Genomic DNA, 16,519 nt, shown 5'->3' on the forward strand with positions numbered 1-16,519 from the left:
CCAATTTATGAGAAACTGACCTCAGACCTGGCGCGCTATTATCAGCTCTTTCTGGCTGTGGTCGATGTTTAGAAGAGATTTAAACGCGTATAATTATCCATCAACAAATGTATACTTAAAGAAAACATCATTAAAATAAGCAGAAAAGTGAACACCTTTAATCAAATGCTCACAGCTGTTGCGGCGCGGCTTTTTATTGCAGTTTTCATTGCAATTGCAATATGTACCTATGTACTACGGTTTAATGTCCAATTGAACTTGAAGGTTAAGATTATTTTGTCAATCAACTTACGAGACATATTTAAATGGTACGAAAGTCGTTGGTTTTTCGAGAAAAAACACCATATTTTCGGACTACCAAAATGTAGGTAACCGTCATTATGGGGGGGGGGGGGGGGGGGGGGGGGGGTCCAACTACAAAAAATACGAACGCACCCCTAAAATTTCAAATTCGTATTCGTATTTTTTCGTATTTTTTACAAATCGTCATTTTAATAAATAGAAGATCACACATCTTCGTAATTAATCAGATCTAAGCTCAACTTAGCAGTGAAGAAACATTAAAATAATATGTAAACCATCATGTATCAATATCATACATAAAACCTGGGGGTGCAACAACAAAAACGATGAACTCACACAAAATTTTGAAAGTCGCTCCCTTTTTATCGTTTTTTAAATTAAAATTTGGGATATATTCTGATCTATTTTATGTTTTATTGGAAATTGGTCCATTTAACTGGGGAGGGGGGGGGGGGTACAACCCGATTTCCGATATAAGGGTTGATGAGGCCGAAATCGGAAAAATCGGAAAAATCGGAAAATTGAGAAATTTACAGAATCGATCTCTAAAACCTCTCAGAAGTGATATAATTCAACCAGAACCCCTACATAATACGTATGCTATATATTGTGATGAGAAAACGAACCAATTGGACATTTCATTAGTATGTTTTATGTGTTTTTCCACTGCAGGGGCTAGTATGCTCACTACTAGTTGGAGTTATCATGTACTCCCAGACCCGAGTGCTTTCGCCTCTTGTGAAATCGATTGTTTCTGCTCATTGATTTTATCCCTGTTACTTGTTATTATGTATTAGTACAACACTAGGTGCCGGGTTATATTTTGTGGTCCGGTCTTTAAACATACCATAATATCACTATAGTACACTGCACCTTAAATGTATAGTAAAGTACATTTGTATCGTGACACATGCTTATCATTGGCTTGAGTCCTCCTACTCCTCCTCATCCTAAGTCTTCTTCCTCCTGAGTCTTCCTCCTCCTCCTTCTTCTCTTCCTAAGTCTTCTTCCTCCTCAGTCCTCTGAGTCTTCCTCCTCAGTCCTCCTCCTCCTCTTCATCAGTCCTCCTTCTCCTCCTCTTAAGTATTCTTTCTCCTCCTCTGAAGTATTCTTCCTCCTAAGTCTCCTCCCCCTCCTCCTTCTCCTCCTCAGTCCACCTCCTCCTACTCCTGAACTCCTTCTCATCACTCCTCCTTCTCCTCCTCTTAAGTATTCCTCCTCCTCCTCCTGAGTCCTCCTCCTCATCCTCCTCCTCCCCAGTCCTCATCCTCCTCCTCAGTCCTCCCCCAGTCCTCCTCATCAGTCCTCCCCCAGTCCTCCTCCTCCTCCTCAGTCCTCCTCCTCCTTCCTCAGTCCTCCTCCTCAGTCCTCCCCCAGTCCTCCTCCTCCTCCTCAGTCCTCCTCCTCCTTCCTCAGTCCTCCTCCTCAGTCCTCCCCCAGTCCTCCTCCTCCTCCTCAGTCCTCCTCCTCCCCCTCCTCCCTCTCCTCCTCAGTCCTCCTCCTCCTACTCCTGAACTCCTCCTCCTCAGTCCTCCCCCAGACCTCCTCTTTATCAGTTATCCTCCTCCTCCTCAGCCATCCTCCTCCTCCTCAGTCATCCTCCTCCTCCTCAGTTATCCTCATCCTCCTCCTCCTCCTCAGTCCTCCCCAAGACCTCCTCCTCATCAGTCCTTCCCCAGTCCTCCTCATCTTCCTCCTTCTCCTTCTTATTAGTCGGCCTCCTTCTCGTCCTCGCTCTCGTCCTCAGTCCTCCTCGTCCTCAGTCCTCATCCTTTTACTCCTCCTCCTCGTCAGTCCTCCTCAGTCCTCCTCAGTCCTTCTCCTCAGTCATCTCCCCAGTTCTCCTCCCCTCCTCAGTCCTCGTCCTCAGTCCTCCTCATAGTCGTCCTCCTCGTCCGTGTCTTCCTTCTCAGTCCTCCTCGTCCTCCGTCCTCCTCGTCTTTAGACCTCTTTCTCGACTCATCAGTCCTTCCCCATTCCTCCTCCTCCTTCTCCTCCTCCTAAGTCTTCTTCCTCCTGAGTCGTCCTCCTGAGTCGTCCTCCTCCTCCTGAGTCCTCCTCATCCTCCTCCTCCTCCTTCTCCTCTTCCTTCTCATCAGTCCTCCTCCTCAGTCCTCTTCATAGTTGTCCTCGTACTCGTCCTTAGTCTTCCTCCTCCTCAGTCCTCCTATTGAGTCCTCCTCCTGAGTCCTCCTCCACAGTCCTCTTCCTCCTCCTCAGTCCTCCCCCAGTCCTCCTCCTCATCAGTCCTCCCCCAGTCCTCCTCCTCCTCTTCCTCAGTCCTCCTCCTCCTTCTTCAGTCCTCCTCCTTCTCCTCAGTCCTCCCCAGTTCTCCTCCTCAGTCTCCTCCCCTCTTCCTTCTCCTCCTCAGTCCTCCTCCTCAGTCCTCCTCCTCCTCAGTCCTCCTCCTACTCCTCAGTCATCCTCCTCCTCCTCAGTCCTCCCCCAGACCTCCTCATCAGTCCTTCCCCAGTCCTCCTCCTCCTCCTTCTCCTTCTTATCAGTCGGCCTCCTCCTCGTCCTCACTCTCGTCCTCAGTCCTCCTCGTCCTTAGTCCTCATTCTTTTACTCCTCCTCCTCCTCCTCTTCAGTTGTCCTCAGTACTTCTCCTCCTCAGTCATGCCCCCAGTTCTCCTCCCAGTCCTCGTCCTCAGTCCTCCTCATAGTCGTCCTCCTCGTCCTCGTCTTCCTTCTCAGTCCTCCTCCTCCTTCCTCAGTCCTCCTCCTCCTCAGTCTTCCCCCAGTCCTCCTCCTCCTCCTCAGTCCTCCCCCGGACCTCCTCCTCATCAGTCCTTCCCCAGTCCTCCTCATCCTCCTCCTTCTCCTTATCAGCCGGCCTCCTCCTCGTCCTCGCTCTCGTCTTCAGTCCTCCTCGTCCTTAGTCCTCATCCTTTGACTCCTCCTCCTCCTCCTCCTCAGTCCGTCTCAGTCTTTCTCCTCCTCAGTCATCCCCCCAGTTCTCCTCCCCCTCCTCAGTCCTCCTCATAGTCGTCCTCCTCGTCCTCGTCTTCCTTCTCAGTCCTCCTCGTCCTCAGTCCTCCTCGTCTTTAGACCTCCTCATCAGTCCTTCCCCAGTCCTCCTCCTCCTCCTCCTTCCCCTTCTTATCAGTCGTCCTCCTCCTCGTCCTCGCTCTCGTCTTCAGTCATTAGTCCTCCTCGTCCTTAGTCCTCATCTTTTTACTCCTCCTCCTCCTCCTCAGTCCTCTTCAGTCCTTCTCCTCCTCAGTCATCCCCCCAGTTCTCCTCCCCTCCTCATGGTCGTCCTCCTCATGGTCGTCTTCCTTCTCAGTCCTCCTTCTCCTCCTTCACCTCCTTCTCCTCCTCCCCTTCCTCCTCAGTCTTCCTCAGTCCTCCTCCTCTTCTTTTTCCTCCTCCTCCTCATTCCTCCTCCTCCACTTCAGGGGATCATGTTTGCGAAAAGCGGAAGGCTAAAGGTAAACACTTTATCACGGCTCCAACGTTCCAGGACCTTATAACTGGCCTTTAAGGGATGGTTCATTATCTAGTCCAATGTGCAACTAAGTACAAGGACTGTGATATTGCTCCCTGGCATTTTGTTTCCGACTCTTGCGAACAATTGTTTGCTTTCCTTCGCACTGGCTTCCACAAAGGACGCCAGAGCAAGGAAAAATCGGTGCCTTGAGCTTGATGCGAAAGGCAGCCATCTTGTGGCGAATGACGTTGCACACACTCGGGGGAAGACACTGATTCCCAATCCCAACCAAACACGGGTGAACAAGGGGAGAGACACCAGCCTCAAAAAACTTAGGAAAGCACTCAGGGAAGGCATCGACATGGGGAAGGATATGATTCGTGCTCACACAAAGCTGTCCGGGTGCGAACTCGATATACCTACTGAACCCGACTGTTACACTCTATATAGTTGATGATGAAGACTGGGAAGAGGCTGAGCTTAAGGCCCCCAATGATGATGATGATGAAATGGAGATTTATAACCAGTCAACTGGAGTTCTCACAACCGACGGCCGTTGGTACCATGTTGATACTGCTGCTGAGAAGTTCATGAACGATGGTCGGTCATCAATGGCAGGTCAAAGGCTACAGTATCGCCAGGGTGTCACTTTCTCGGCCATGTGAATCGCTTGGAAAAGACTGTAAACATGTATCTGTTGGTATCAAGGGCTGGTTCGACAAGAAAAAATTCAAGCAAGCTGTCAAGTTCCGCAGGCAGGCTCTGTTCATGTCAACATCGCATGCATATATTCAGCAAGGGTGACAGGTCGTCTGTCTGCCGTGTACCCACTAACTCCTTTTGTTCTACCCATCAGAACTATCGTGTTTGGGTGAAGTCTGATGTAGATTGTAAGATTTATCTATCAAAATGCTAAAGAAGTTTTGAAGATCACTAAGAGAATTTGAAGTTTTTCTCTATTTAAATCCTAAGGAATTTAAGCTGTTACTATAACCATGACTACTTTGTGTAATAAGTTTATCTAAGGAAAGATCTGATAGAATATTAATATGAATGTGCCATATATAGTCTATATATTATAATATATAATGGGTTCAGCCGAAGCTGATTAAATTTCGTTTTAGGAACCCAACTTACCAGACTTTAAAAGTATGCGTAATGCGTATTTGGCAATAATATTCTGTGATGTAGCATTCAAAGACCTTTATAAATCACAATTAATACATCATAATATCTGAATTGTGATAATATCCCAGTGATTTTGACATAAATACGCTTACTTGAGATTGACAAGCAGCTAAACTCCAATTATGAATTAGTAGGTAATCGTAGTATTGTATTTTCATTTGTTCACCAGTTTTGCTGCGTGGCCTGCGTCTTATTTATCTTCTCTGATGTCATACAGTGTAATATACAAAAATGCAACGGAGAAAACCAATGGATTTATAGATCCATTTCTCTGGGATATTTCTTTATTTCTAGAGTAAAAAAATGTTGGTAAAAAATACGAAAAAATACGAACGCACCCCTAAAATTTGAAATTCGTATTCGTATTTTTTGTAGTTGGACCCCCCCCCCCCCCCCCCCCCCATTATTTTCTGAGCGTGCTACTGCTACTGCTTTGTCATACGTTGTATGATCCGCCGCGCACGAGTGCGCGGCTCCTCCTGTATCGTAAAAACTCTACTGTGAAAACACTACAGTGAAACGACATTGGGGGTCACGACGTGATACAACTACTGCTTGAGTGCTAAATCACTCTTCTTGTCATCTTCGAGATTTTCTAAAAGAGTACCTGGTTCGATGTATTTTCGAACGCTGATTCCGAATCACCCCACATAATTAGGGGGTGCACGATAAAAATAAACTTGCTCGGATTTTAAAACTTTTGTACCACTGTTTTCTTGAGACTGAGAATATTCACAATACCAAATTTGTCATACCTTTTTGGAAAGATCAATGAGTTTCGCCTAGGTGCCATATTTGATGGTGCGCGGCTTTTGGAGCAAAATTAGCTGCAAAAGTCGCGAAATTTGACCAAATTTGTCGTATTATATTTATTCGGATATATTTTCAGTTCCTTGAATGAGATCATTCTGAAAATTGGCGACGACCTTCCAATAGGGCTTTCACAACTGTCAGAAAAATTTGGTGGATATCGGAGTTGATATAGTGATCAAAATGGGGCAAAATACGTTGCTTTTAGCTGTAACATAATGTCTGATGGTTGGATATGCTTTAAATTTTCCGGATACTTTCTTTGTAAGTCTATAAGTAAGCTTACCAATTTTTGTTGCAATCGGAGATCGGGAAAGATCACAATGCTGGCAAGCATTACCGTCGCCCTTATATTCACAATACTATTTACCCCCTATACTATTATATCCCCTTTATTGATTTCCAGGCATTAAGACTCATCGAAAGTAGATCAGCAGGTACATTTAAGTTCAAAACATTCTAATTCAATGTTAAAGATGACAGGAATAAGAAATAGTTATATGGAGGTTTTTAAGAAATTTGCACAAAATACGCGCCAGCATGTTATACGAAATTAGGTAAAAAACCCAAAATCGCCATATTCAGGTGCCTTAAAAACCATGTTAAAATTGAGTTAGAGATCTGAAACTTTGCAGGGCGTCTAGACCTTGTCCAAATCGACTGTAAAAAAATTTCATGTTTCAGGAGTATCGTGAACTGGGTTTTCTGGAACCCCTGTTTTACAACAGATTGTCGTGAAGATCACAGTGCTGGCAAGCACGACCGTTGCATTTATTGTGGGTATACTATGTTCCCCATTTACTATTATACCCCCTTTACTATTATACCCCCTTTACTATTATACCCCCTTTGGTACACGTTACAAGCCTCTTTTGTGCACGCGAAGCGTGCACTCCGGCCGGAGGCGGCGGCCTTCGGCCGCCGCCTCCGGCAGGAGTTTTCCAGGCATTAAGACTCATCGGAAGTCGTTAAGCAGAATTATTTTTAGTTCAAAACATTCTAATTTGATGTCAAAGATGACATGAATAAAAAATAGTTATGTTGAGATTTTTAAGAAATTTGCATAAAATACTCGCCAGCACTGTTATACGAAATTCGGTAAAAAACCCAAAATCGCCATATTCAGGTGCCTTAAAAACCATGTTAAAATTGAGTTAGAGATCTGAAATTTTTCAGGGCGTCTAGACGTTGATCAAATCGACTGCAAAAAAAGTTTCAGGTTTCAGGAGTATCGGGAAATGGGTTTTCTAGAACCCCTGTTTTACGACAGATTGTCGTGATATATATATATATATATATATACATACATATTCAGGGATAGACGCTTTGCCAGTCAATTATAGCCTGTATTTAATTGTCCATAGATTCAAAAGTATAAAAGATACAGCAATTTCCGACCACAGGTCTTGCAAATAATTGTTTACACTTTAGTTTACATTGTATAAAAAAATTATTTGACGTCATAAACACCCCTTGATGACGTCATCAAGTTAACCGTTTTTAAAACTTGATTTTTGACAAAGTAATAACTTTTAAAATTAATTTTAAACCATTAAGGAGTAATTTTATTCAAAATCTGAGGAGATTTTCATCCTAGATAATTGTTTAAGCATTCTGAAAATCTACCGGAAAGTTTTTCTAGCTTGCTCCTTCATAAAGATATTCGTCATTGAAGTTTGTGCTTTTTTGAAGAATTATTTTATAAAAACGTCAATTTTGCGATTTAGTATTCTCTGGTGTTGGGCCATGCCTTGAGTTGAGGAGCTCAGTTTTGCTTCCTATAGGTATAAATTGTGCATTAGGCTAGTTTTGAAGTTGAAAATCGAAAAGTTGCACACGTGGGGACACTCCCAAATTGATAGAAAATTGCTAAAATCACTGAAAATTGCTGTTTTCGTCATTTTCTGTCAACTTTAGAGTGCCGTTGTGATTACAGTTCTTCTTGAAATACTTTGAAACTTTGCATGCTTATCAAGCTATATATAAAACAATTACATGACAAAATTTACGGCGATTCAATATTGGATGCGCACGCAACGTCCGCTCAAAGTTTGCACGTGCGAAAGGTGAGAATTTTGCTCATTCGTGATTTCCAACAAATTCTGCTTTGCCACGACAGTTTAATGTCATTATATATGAATTTAATGCCAACTTGAATGAATATTAGGTGGCATATTCAGTCAGTGATCGACCGATATGCTTACCTAAACACAAGGAAATGTTTTTAAAGGAAAAATTTCGAAATCGTTGAAACTTCCTCCTTATTAATTAATGAAGATATCAGTTTATATTTCGACTTTATAAAGTACCCTGACATTATAATCAAAAAGAGATGATATTTTACCAAAACCCATATTCATGGGTAGAGTGGACCGCTGCCAGTGTCTCTCTTTCCCAAACAAAAGGAAATGATATTAATTTGATTGACCGTTCTCAAATGCAAAATGATACCGAGAATGAAATCGGTCGCTCGCTTTTCCCATTCATTTACAATTGTAATAGATTAAGAAGATCTACCCAAAGGCAGCTGTACTCGGCAATAAAGATTCAATAAACTTCAGCTAATTCAATAAGCAATAACTACTACCCTTACCCCGAAATACTAGGTATCGATCCGAACGCAACCCAAAGAGATTTTTACAGCATCTGACTGATGTAATCAATCGAAATTTATTACAATTCGTAAGCCGTGAATGAATGGAAAAAGCGAGCGACCGATTTCATTCTCGGTATCATTTTGCATTTGAGAACGGTCAATCAAATTAATATCATTTCCTTTTGTTTGGGAAAGAGAGACACTGGCAGCGGTCCACTCTACCCATGAATATGGGTTTTGGTAAAATATATAATATATAATATAGACGCTTTTTGCAGTCAATTGTAGCCTACATTTAAGTGTCCGTAGATTCGAAAGTATAAACGATACAGTCATCTCGAACCACAGGTTTTAAAGATAATCGTTTAAGCTTTAGTTTACATTGTATTGAAAAATAATTTAACGTCATCATCATCACTTGATGACGTCATCAAATTAAGTGTTTTAAAAACTTGATTTTTGACAAAGTAACAACTTTTCAAATCGATTTTACGCTATTAAGGAGTAATTTTATTCAAAATCTGAGGACATTTTTACCTTAGATAATTGTTTAAGCATTCCGAAAATCTACCGGAATAGTTTCCTACCTTGCTCCTTCATAAAGATATTTGCTATTGAAGTTAGTGCTTTTTTAAAGAATAATTTTATAAAAACACAAAAGTTGTGAATTAGTATTCTCTGGTGTTGGGTCATCCCTTGGGTTGTGGAGCTCAATTTTGCTTCTTAAAGGTGTAAATTGTGTTATAGGCTAGTTTTAAAGTTAAAAATCGAAAAGTTGCACACGTGGGGACACGCCCAAATTTATTTAAAATAGCTAAAATCACTAAAAATTTTGATTTTCACGATTTTTATCAATTTTGGAGTCCCGTTGTGATCCAAGTTCTTTTTGAAATCTTCTGAAACTTTGCATGCTTATCAAACTATATATTAAATACCACTATGCAAAAATTTACGGTGATTCAATATTGTATGCGCACGCAACGTCCGCTCAAAGTTTGCACGTGCGAAAGGTGAGAATTTTGCTCATTTGTGATTTCGAATATATTCTGCTTTCCACGATATTTAAATGGCATTATATATGAATTTAATGCCAACTTGAATGAGTAAAAAGTGCCATATTCAGTCGGTTATCGACAGATATACCTTACTAAACACAAGGAAACGTTTTCAAAGGCAGAATTTCGAAATCGTCGGAATTACCTCCTTGTTAATGAAGTTTCGATTGTGTAAATTATCCTGACATTATAATCAAAAAGAGATGATATTTGACCAAAACCCATAATCATGGGTAGAGTGTACCGCTGCCAGTGTCTCTCTTTTCCAAACAAAAGGAAATGATATTAATTTGAGGAACCGTCCGCTAATGCAAATTGATACCGAGAATGAAATCGGTCGCTCGCTTTTCCCATTTAATAAGCTTTATTACAATTCGTAAGCCGTGAATGAATGGGAAAAGCGAGCGACCGATTTCATTTCTATCTCTTTTATTTTTGAAGTTATGCCAGCCCTTATAATTGACGATGTCAATTCATCGCAGCTCGGCGCGGCACAGTAGCGCATTTCGCCGATCTAGCGATGTCGCTGTGAGAAGTCTCATTGAGTGCGCGGCACAGTAACTCATCGCGCTACAATGCTGGCCCCTACCAGTAGGCGCAGTTAGCTTTGTAGGTTAATACAACCTACCAGGACGCGCGCCGAGTTGGACAATAATTTATCTCGATTCATGAAGTTTAAAAGAAGTTATAGCAATGCGCGCAATTTGGGGAGTGTGCTTTTGCATTTTAATTTTGGCGGAGATATAAACTGTGCCCTACCGTACCAGTAATATATATAATAATATATATATATAATAAGGCTTTCTAGGCAGAGCCCTTTCGCTATTGCAGTAGCGCGTGAAACTTAAGCATTAAGCATTAAGCGCGTCACGTTCGCATAGCCATGCCATGTGTATAGGCGTACTGCGTGACGCGCTTGTTTCACAAGCGCCTTTCTTTGCCACCTTCGGCGGTCGCGCTACTGCAAGCGAGAGGAATCTGGTTAGAGCAACGCGTCACGCATGGCTAGGTGAAACAACGTTGTAAATATTCGGATTCTCTTATCGATACTTTTTATTGCATCAAAAATATCAATCATATGAATAGTTTAAGTTATCATAAAGTAAATGTTAATTTAAGCTAGTCTAGTAATGACTTATCATAACACATACATCATACATCGTTCGCCAAAATCAAAAAAAAATCACGACGTGATACAAATAGGGCTCGGGTTAGGTTAGCAGTTAGGGTTGTAGTTAGGGTTATGGATAGCTTCAGTGTACAGGGTTAGGGTTTGGGTTCCCAGAAACCCTTACTGGCCAGGGCCTAACTTCAAAAGTAAAAGAGATAGCGACTTTCGGTTTTTAGCAACATGTTCGTTTTGTAAAAGTAACGTCCCCCCCCCCCCCCCAGTGCAGGGGAACATTTAAAACAATGTACAATGTAGATTTAGAGTTATCTTCAAATCTCCAGAAAAGTGTAATTTTGGGCCGATCAAAAGTTTGCAACTTTAACTTTGCGGATTTCTGTCGTCTGATTGGCTGATTTGTGTCACGTGCTAGCTGCTTGGACATAGGAATGCGCCACGCGTGCAAATCAAGTTTTATATGTCGCGCGCGAGGCGCGAGCTCTAGCCGTCTGTTTAATTTAAACCACCTCTAGTACCACCGCCAGCTAGTAACTTCTGCTGGGTATCAAAAATACCCAATAAGGGATAGTACAAGCCAAACACAAGGATATTTCGTGTACTGATCATATGCACCTGTTGCCTTCCAGTCGCAAAGTGAGGTTAAGTTGTCATACGTTGTATGACCCGCCGCGCACGGGTGCGCGGCTCCCCCTGTATCGTTGAAACTCTACAGTGAAGCGACTCTATAGTGAAGCGACAGTGGGGGTCACCACGTGATACATTGTATCACGTTGCGACCCCCACGGTCGTTTCACCCCTTTATCGTTACGACGATACAGGGGGAGCCGCGCACTTCGTGCGCGGCGGGTCATACAACGTATGACAAGTGATACAAAGGTTAAGTGAGCCGATGAGCCCCACTTTTTAAATACGACCCAATCTTGATTCACGATGTCAATCCTTCGCATCTCGCCGATCTGCATACGATCTGCATCTGTGGTTACGAGAAAATGCGCGGCGCGACCCAGTAGTGCATCGCGCTACAAGACCCAATCATAATGATAAAGTAATAAACAGTATAAGCTTTTGTTTAACGGCGAAATACAGCTAATTCTTGTAAGTTTAAAAGATCAATACGGCTACTTTAATTCTTTAAAGTTTTAAGTTTGAACGGCCAAAATACCCTTCTCCGCATCAGTCAGCTGAATTTGCCTGGTATTACTATTAGGGATTATGTAAAACCGTTTTGTTTGGCTGCAAAGTCAAGTAATAATTTTGGGCGAGCGAATTAGTAAAATAAGCCATCATAAATGATAACTAGAAGCATGGTAACGCGCGTTGCTAATTTATGGTTACTCGCGCACGTGTTGCTCTAACCTGTAACTGCATTGCGAGCCCGATCGCGCTTATGAAACAAGCGCATCACGTAGTACGAGAAAACTCATGGTTATGTGAATTACGCACGTTACGTGCGATCTTTTCTGCCGTTTTCTCAGAAAAGGCAGTAAGTCCATATTTGCCATTTCGAGATATTGCGACTTTTGCGTTTATGGTTTTTTCTCCGCTTACTTTTTGCGTCAGATCAAAAGTAAACACGTTGAGTTATCAATAATCAGTCAAATTTTAATTTGTCAAAAAAATTAAAGCTTTGAGCCGTCCATAAGCTTAGATATAACCATTTTTATGCCAAATAATCGAGCATATTTTTCATACTGGATGGACTTACTGCCTTTTCTGAGAAAACTTGGACTTACTTCCTTTTCTGAGAAAAATCTCTGTTCAATATTTTTCTGAGAAGGAAGTAAGTCCAAGCTTTTTACTAAATTTTTGAGGTTTGGATCAATGTATTTTGGATTATATTGTAAAATATAAACAATTAGGTAAATCTAAATTGCTCCATATCATATAATAAATGTTTTTGAATAATAGTATGCCCTTATATAGGCAAACTCGCCAATTTTGAAAGATTTCAGTGCATTAAAAGATATTTTATCGATATTTTGATGAAAATGAACTTGATCTAAAAGATATACCTAAACTAAACATTCTCTGCGATTATAACAGCTCAATAACTGCTCCAATGTTTATGTTTTGCGAATAAAATACATCCGGCGTTTTTGAAAATCGGCCACCAAATTTTTTTTGAGGCCTAAATAAAAATGTTGATCACTTAAGTAAAGTTGAAATGTAATTATACATCGATTCTGAAAATTTCAAGCGAAAATATCAATCAGCAGTAAAGTTATGTTCTTTTTGGGAAATCGCTTTCTAAAATTCCGCTTTTAGCATGCTTTTATAGGAAGTAAGTCCAGCTACTTCTTCCTATCACAGATAATTTATCTCAGAAAAGGCAGTAAGTCCACGGAATTACTTCCTTATCTCAGAAGATTTTCAAGATTTTCTCAGAAAAGGCAGTAAGTCCGGACTTACGTCCTTCTCTCAGAAAATAATTGGCCAAAACCGAACATAATGTTTCTCAACTGGGACTTACTTCCTTAGAAATTGCATGCAACAATGTTTCTATACATTAATATGTAGCTCATGTTGTAGAGAATTTTCTACTGAAAATTTTGATACCAATATTGTCATATTTCGAAAAATTGGACTTACTGCCTTTTCTGAGAAAACGGCAGTTTTGATGTTGCTAAGCAACAGTGTTATTGTTAACCTTTGATGAAATGCGCGCGCTATATCAGATATCTCCAGTTCCACTGAATAGAATTAAGCACACCCAATTTGATACGTATAAAATAGTTAATATTTATAACTAATTGTTTAATTCTTGATTCTGCAAGAGCAAGTTAACATGTTGATGTATATGTATATGTATGATGTATGACCAGAATTGAACGAGGAATCGAAAAATATAAACTGCGCCTCGATGAAATTACTTCATGATTATTTTTAATTCTATCACCAATTATTTTTCACTTCCGACGTTAATTATAAAAAATCTAGAGCCTAAATTGTAAATAGTAATACAAATTTTAAGAATGCTATATCCTATTCCTTTTCTTTTTGGCTACAACAGCTTGCTAAAAATTGCAAGGGTTTAATTCCATTTGCAAGCTGAATTTGGCCTTAATGGGTGATACTCCTAAAAGTATGTTGTATGTGTTCCAGATAAAATTAAGATTAAGCATTAAAACCGGACCGTCAACGAGTCCAAATCGGCGTGCGTTTCGCCTTCGGTGCTTTGTAGGTTATAAACCTACAAAATTTGGCCTCGCCAGATCAAACTATCAAAGAGTCATTTTTAGTCAATTCTCAATGTTCCCGTTGCCCGGGAGATTTCCTCAAGTTTAAAAAATAATACAGATTTGTAAATAACCAATCATGTAGCTTAGCTGATGTACCAATATTTAAATATATTTACGAATCTCATGAAGCTGAAAGTAATATTAATAAATGTTAATTACTCGCTCTTAGTCTTACTGGACGGCATCAGCCAGCAGCCTTTCAGTTTCACTCTGTCACCTAGACCTGAGTTACTGAGCAGTTACTGATCCGCCACATCTTCATTCAGTGTTCACCGATCGAAGATATGGCAGATTGACAGGCTGATCACCGCCCAGTAATATCATATTTACCTATAGTTATACTAGCTTACTAGCTTATTACTAGCTATACTTATTACCTTACTTATAGGGACCTCAGGCATAGTGGTAGTGTTTAATAACAGCAACATGATATGCATGGCGCTATATACCCGGTAGCATGTTATTCTGCAGAACTGCCTAGAATACAATTACAAGCGGTATGTGATCATGCACCTCCAAGATCAAACATAGCCGCTTCAACGCAGTTTTTTTGTTGTCTAAATTCTTTCCTCCCTAGACTCTGGAGGTACAGACTTCAGAATTTGAGTCAACTGCCTTAAGCCATCCGAAGAACTCGTTTTAGTAAATGACGTTGCAGTGAGCGTAGACTGGAGTCCCTCAACAAGGTTGTTCAATGGTCACGAGCAGCGCAATCCGGATCAGCCAACCACCGCATTTACCACAATTACAGACCTCTCCCTACTCCCACCTATCAAACTACACTAAGAGAAGAGAACTTCTTCCTTTTTGACGTCGTAACATACGAAGAAGATGGATTCAGGCTGGTAGTTTTATCAACGCCTCGCAACCACAAGGTCTCAATTGGAGGAAGAGTGGTTTTTAGATTTCAAGTGACGATTGGGTGAAGTTTGAAGTTGTCGTTTCAAACTCAAAGTTAACTAGAAATACTAATTGGGTTTATAATTATTTTCCCAGTTACTCTGTGTAGGAAGTCCTAATTGGGCGAAGTTGTCCGGCAGCCTCATACCCTGATAATCATACTAACATGCATATTGCATATGTATGGCGTCCGAAAACCACCAATTGCCGAAAAGTAGAAAAGTCTTATAATCACAAAACTGCTGTGAAAAATATCATACAAAACACTTTTTACTACATATAATAACAAAAGAAACATCATATTCATCATGAAATATACAAGTTCAAAACAAGGTTCGGCGAAGTGCGAAGACAACGCCCAAATCTGCCCATAAAAGTAAAACATAAAACATGAAATCAAACATTACTGTAACTTTTGCTAATAGTAATATCAATTTTACAATTCTCCACCGACAGTCCACTTTAGCTTCATCTGACAATGGTTCAGCGATGCAGCAACTTTTGTAAAAGCTTTTCTATGATGATGATTCCCTAATATTCAAATGATATCGTAGATGGTAGATGTCAACGGGGCTTTTTTAATCGTCCGTCCAATAATTATGACGTGAATTTCGTTTTTACTGTACTGCAGTCGAAAAAAATAGCTGTGGCTTAACTCTAACTGCAACCCTAACCCAAACCATACCCTTGTCATTCCAATTCCGTTTGATTAGCCTGGCAGGATGCCACATGACAAAAAATTGTAACCCATTTCTTCTCGGGGAAGCGTTTTTGTGTAATGGGTATCATATGGAATCATGACGTACAAAATTACTTAAAATGTTGTTACTTTTACAGGGCCCTTCAATAGAAATGTGTTGGCGTTGAAAAACGTTCAGTTCCTCGAAAAAACATTTTGGGAGCTTATACGTAACTACAGGAGAACTGATATGACCATAGCCTTGCAAAGTATTAGAGTTTAGCAGATGTTGAGAGGTAGTTTATCACTCTGAGCCTACTTATAGCTGCTTAAAGCGCCGCTTAATGCTTAGTTCGCTAAACAAAGCTGATCTTAGAAGGACAATTAATAGTTGTTTATGTTTTATTCCCTAACACTATCGCACAGTTGTAACACTGACAATGTCGCGAGTAATCGTTACAATACTTACAACTGAATCAATTGTAATATAACAAATGACAATGACGTACACTACTAGTACTTATTACTTGTTGTCACGATAAAAATAACAATATCTTAGACCTGTTGCTACTAGAATAGACTTTTACAATTCAAACTTCAGATTTTACTTTAAATAATTACATATATCACTAATATGTGTAATTATTTGCAGTAAAATCTGAAGTCTGAATTGTAAAAAATGTTATTAGGAATATCCAGTGTTGTACAGTTCGGTAAAAATATCTTATAAATTCGTAGAACTCGTAGTTCTTTTGAAAATTCATAAACTCGCGATTATTCGCGTATAATAATTGACAGAAGCTATACCTATAGTTTTGAATTTGAGAGCATTTTTTGGTTATCACGTATTATACAACACTGGCAATATCATAAATATTCATACCGCATAATAATTTGTGATTTGAATTAAGTAAAACTATAAAATATTGAATTATAGTGGAGATATTTGATCGGATAGAGTAATAGAGGGTGTGAAACAGTGAACTGAGGTGTGAGATGAGGTGTGACTATGGTAACGGAACAGTGAGAGGAGGTGTGACTATGGTAACGGAACAATACACCTGTTATCATGTTGCACACTTGTTACCCATACCCATAGTTATTCGAAGGGAGGGAGAATTTTTAGGGTTTTTTTGAAGCAAGGTTTGTCTTGTCATCCATAGACACGAATTTTGCGAAAAATGCAG

The 16,519-nt window shown here is 40.4% G+C and overlaps 1 protein-coding gene across 1 annotated transcript in view; it reads left to right on the forward strand.

Annotated features, from left to right (window-relative positions):
- LOC134812866 (uncharacterized) overlaps positions 1-16,519 on the forward strand; it is a 912,489-nt gene that overhangs the window by 832,160 nt on the left and 63,810 nt on the right. The gene's annotated exons all lie outside the window — the stretch shown is intronic.

This window comes from Bolinopsis microptera, chromosome 3 (genome assembly GCF_026151205.1).
Source record: "Bolinopsis microptera isolate Bmic1 chromosome 3, MBARI_Bmic_1.0, whole genome shotgun sequence".
Classification (NCBI taxonomy): Eukaryota; Metazoa; Ctenophora; class Tentaculata; order Lobata; family Bolinopsidae; genus Bolinopsis; species Bolinopsis microptera.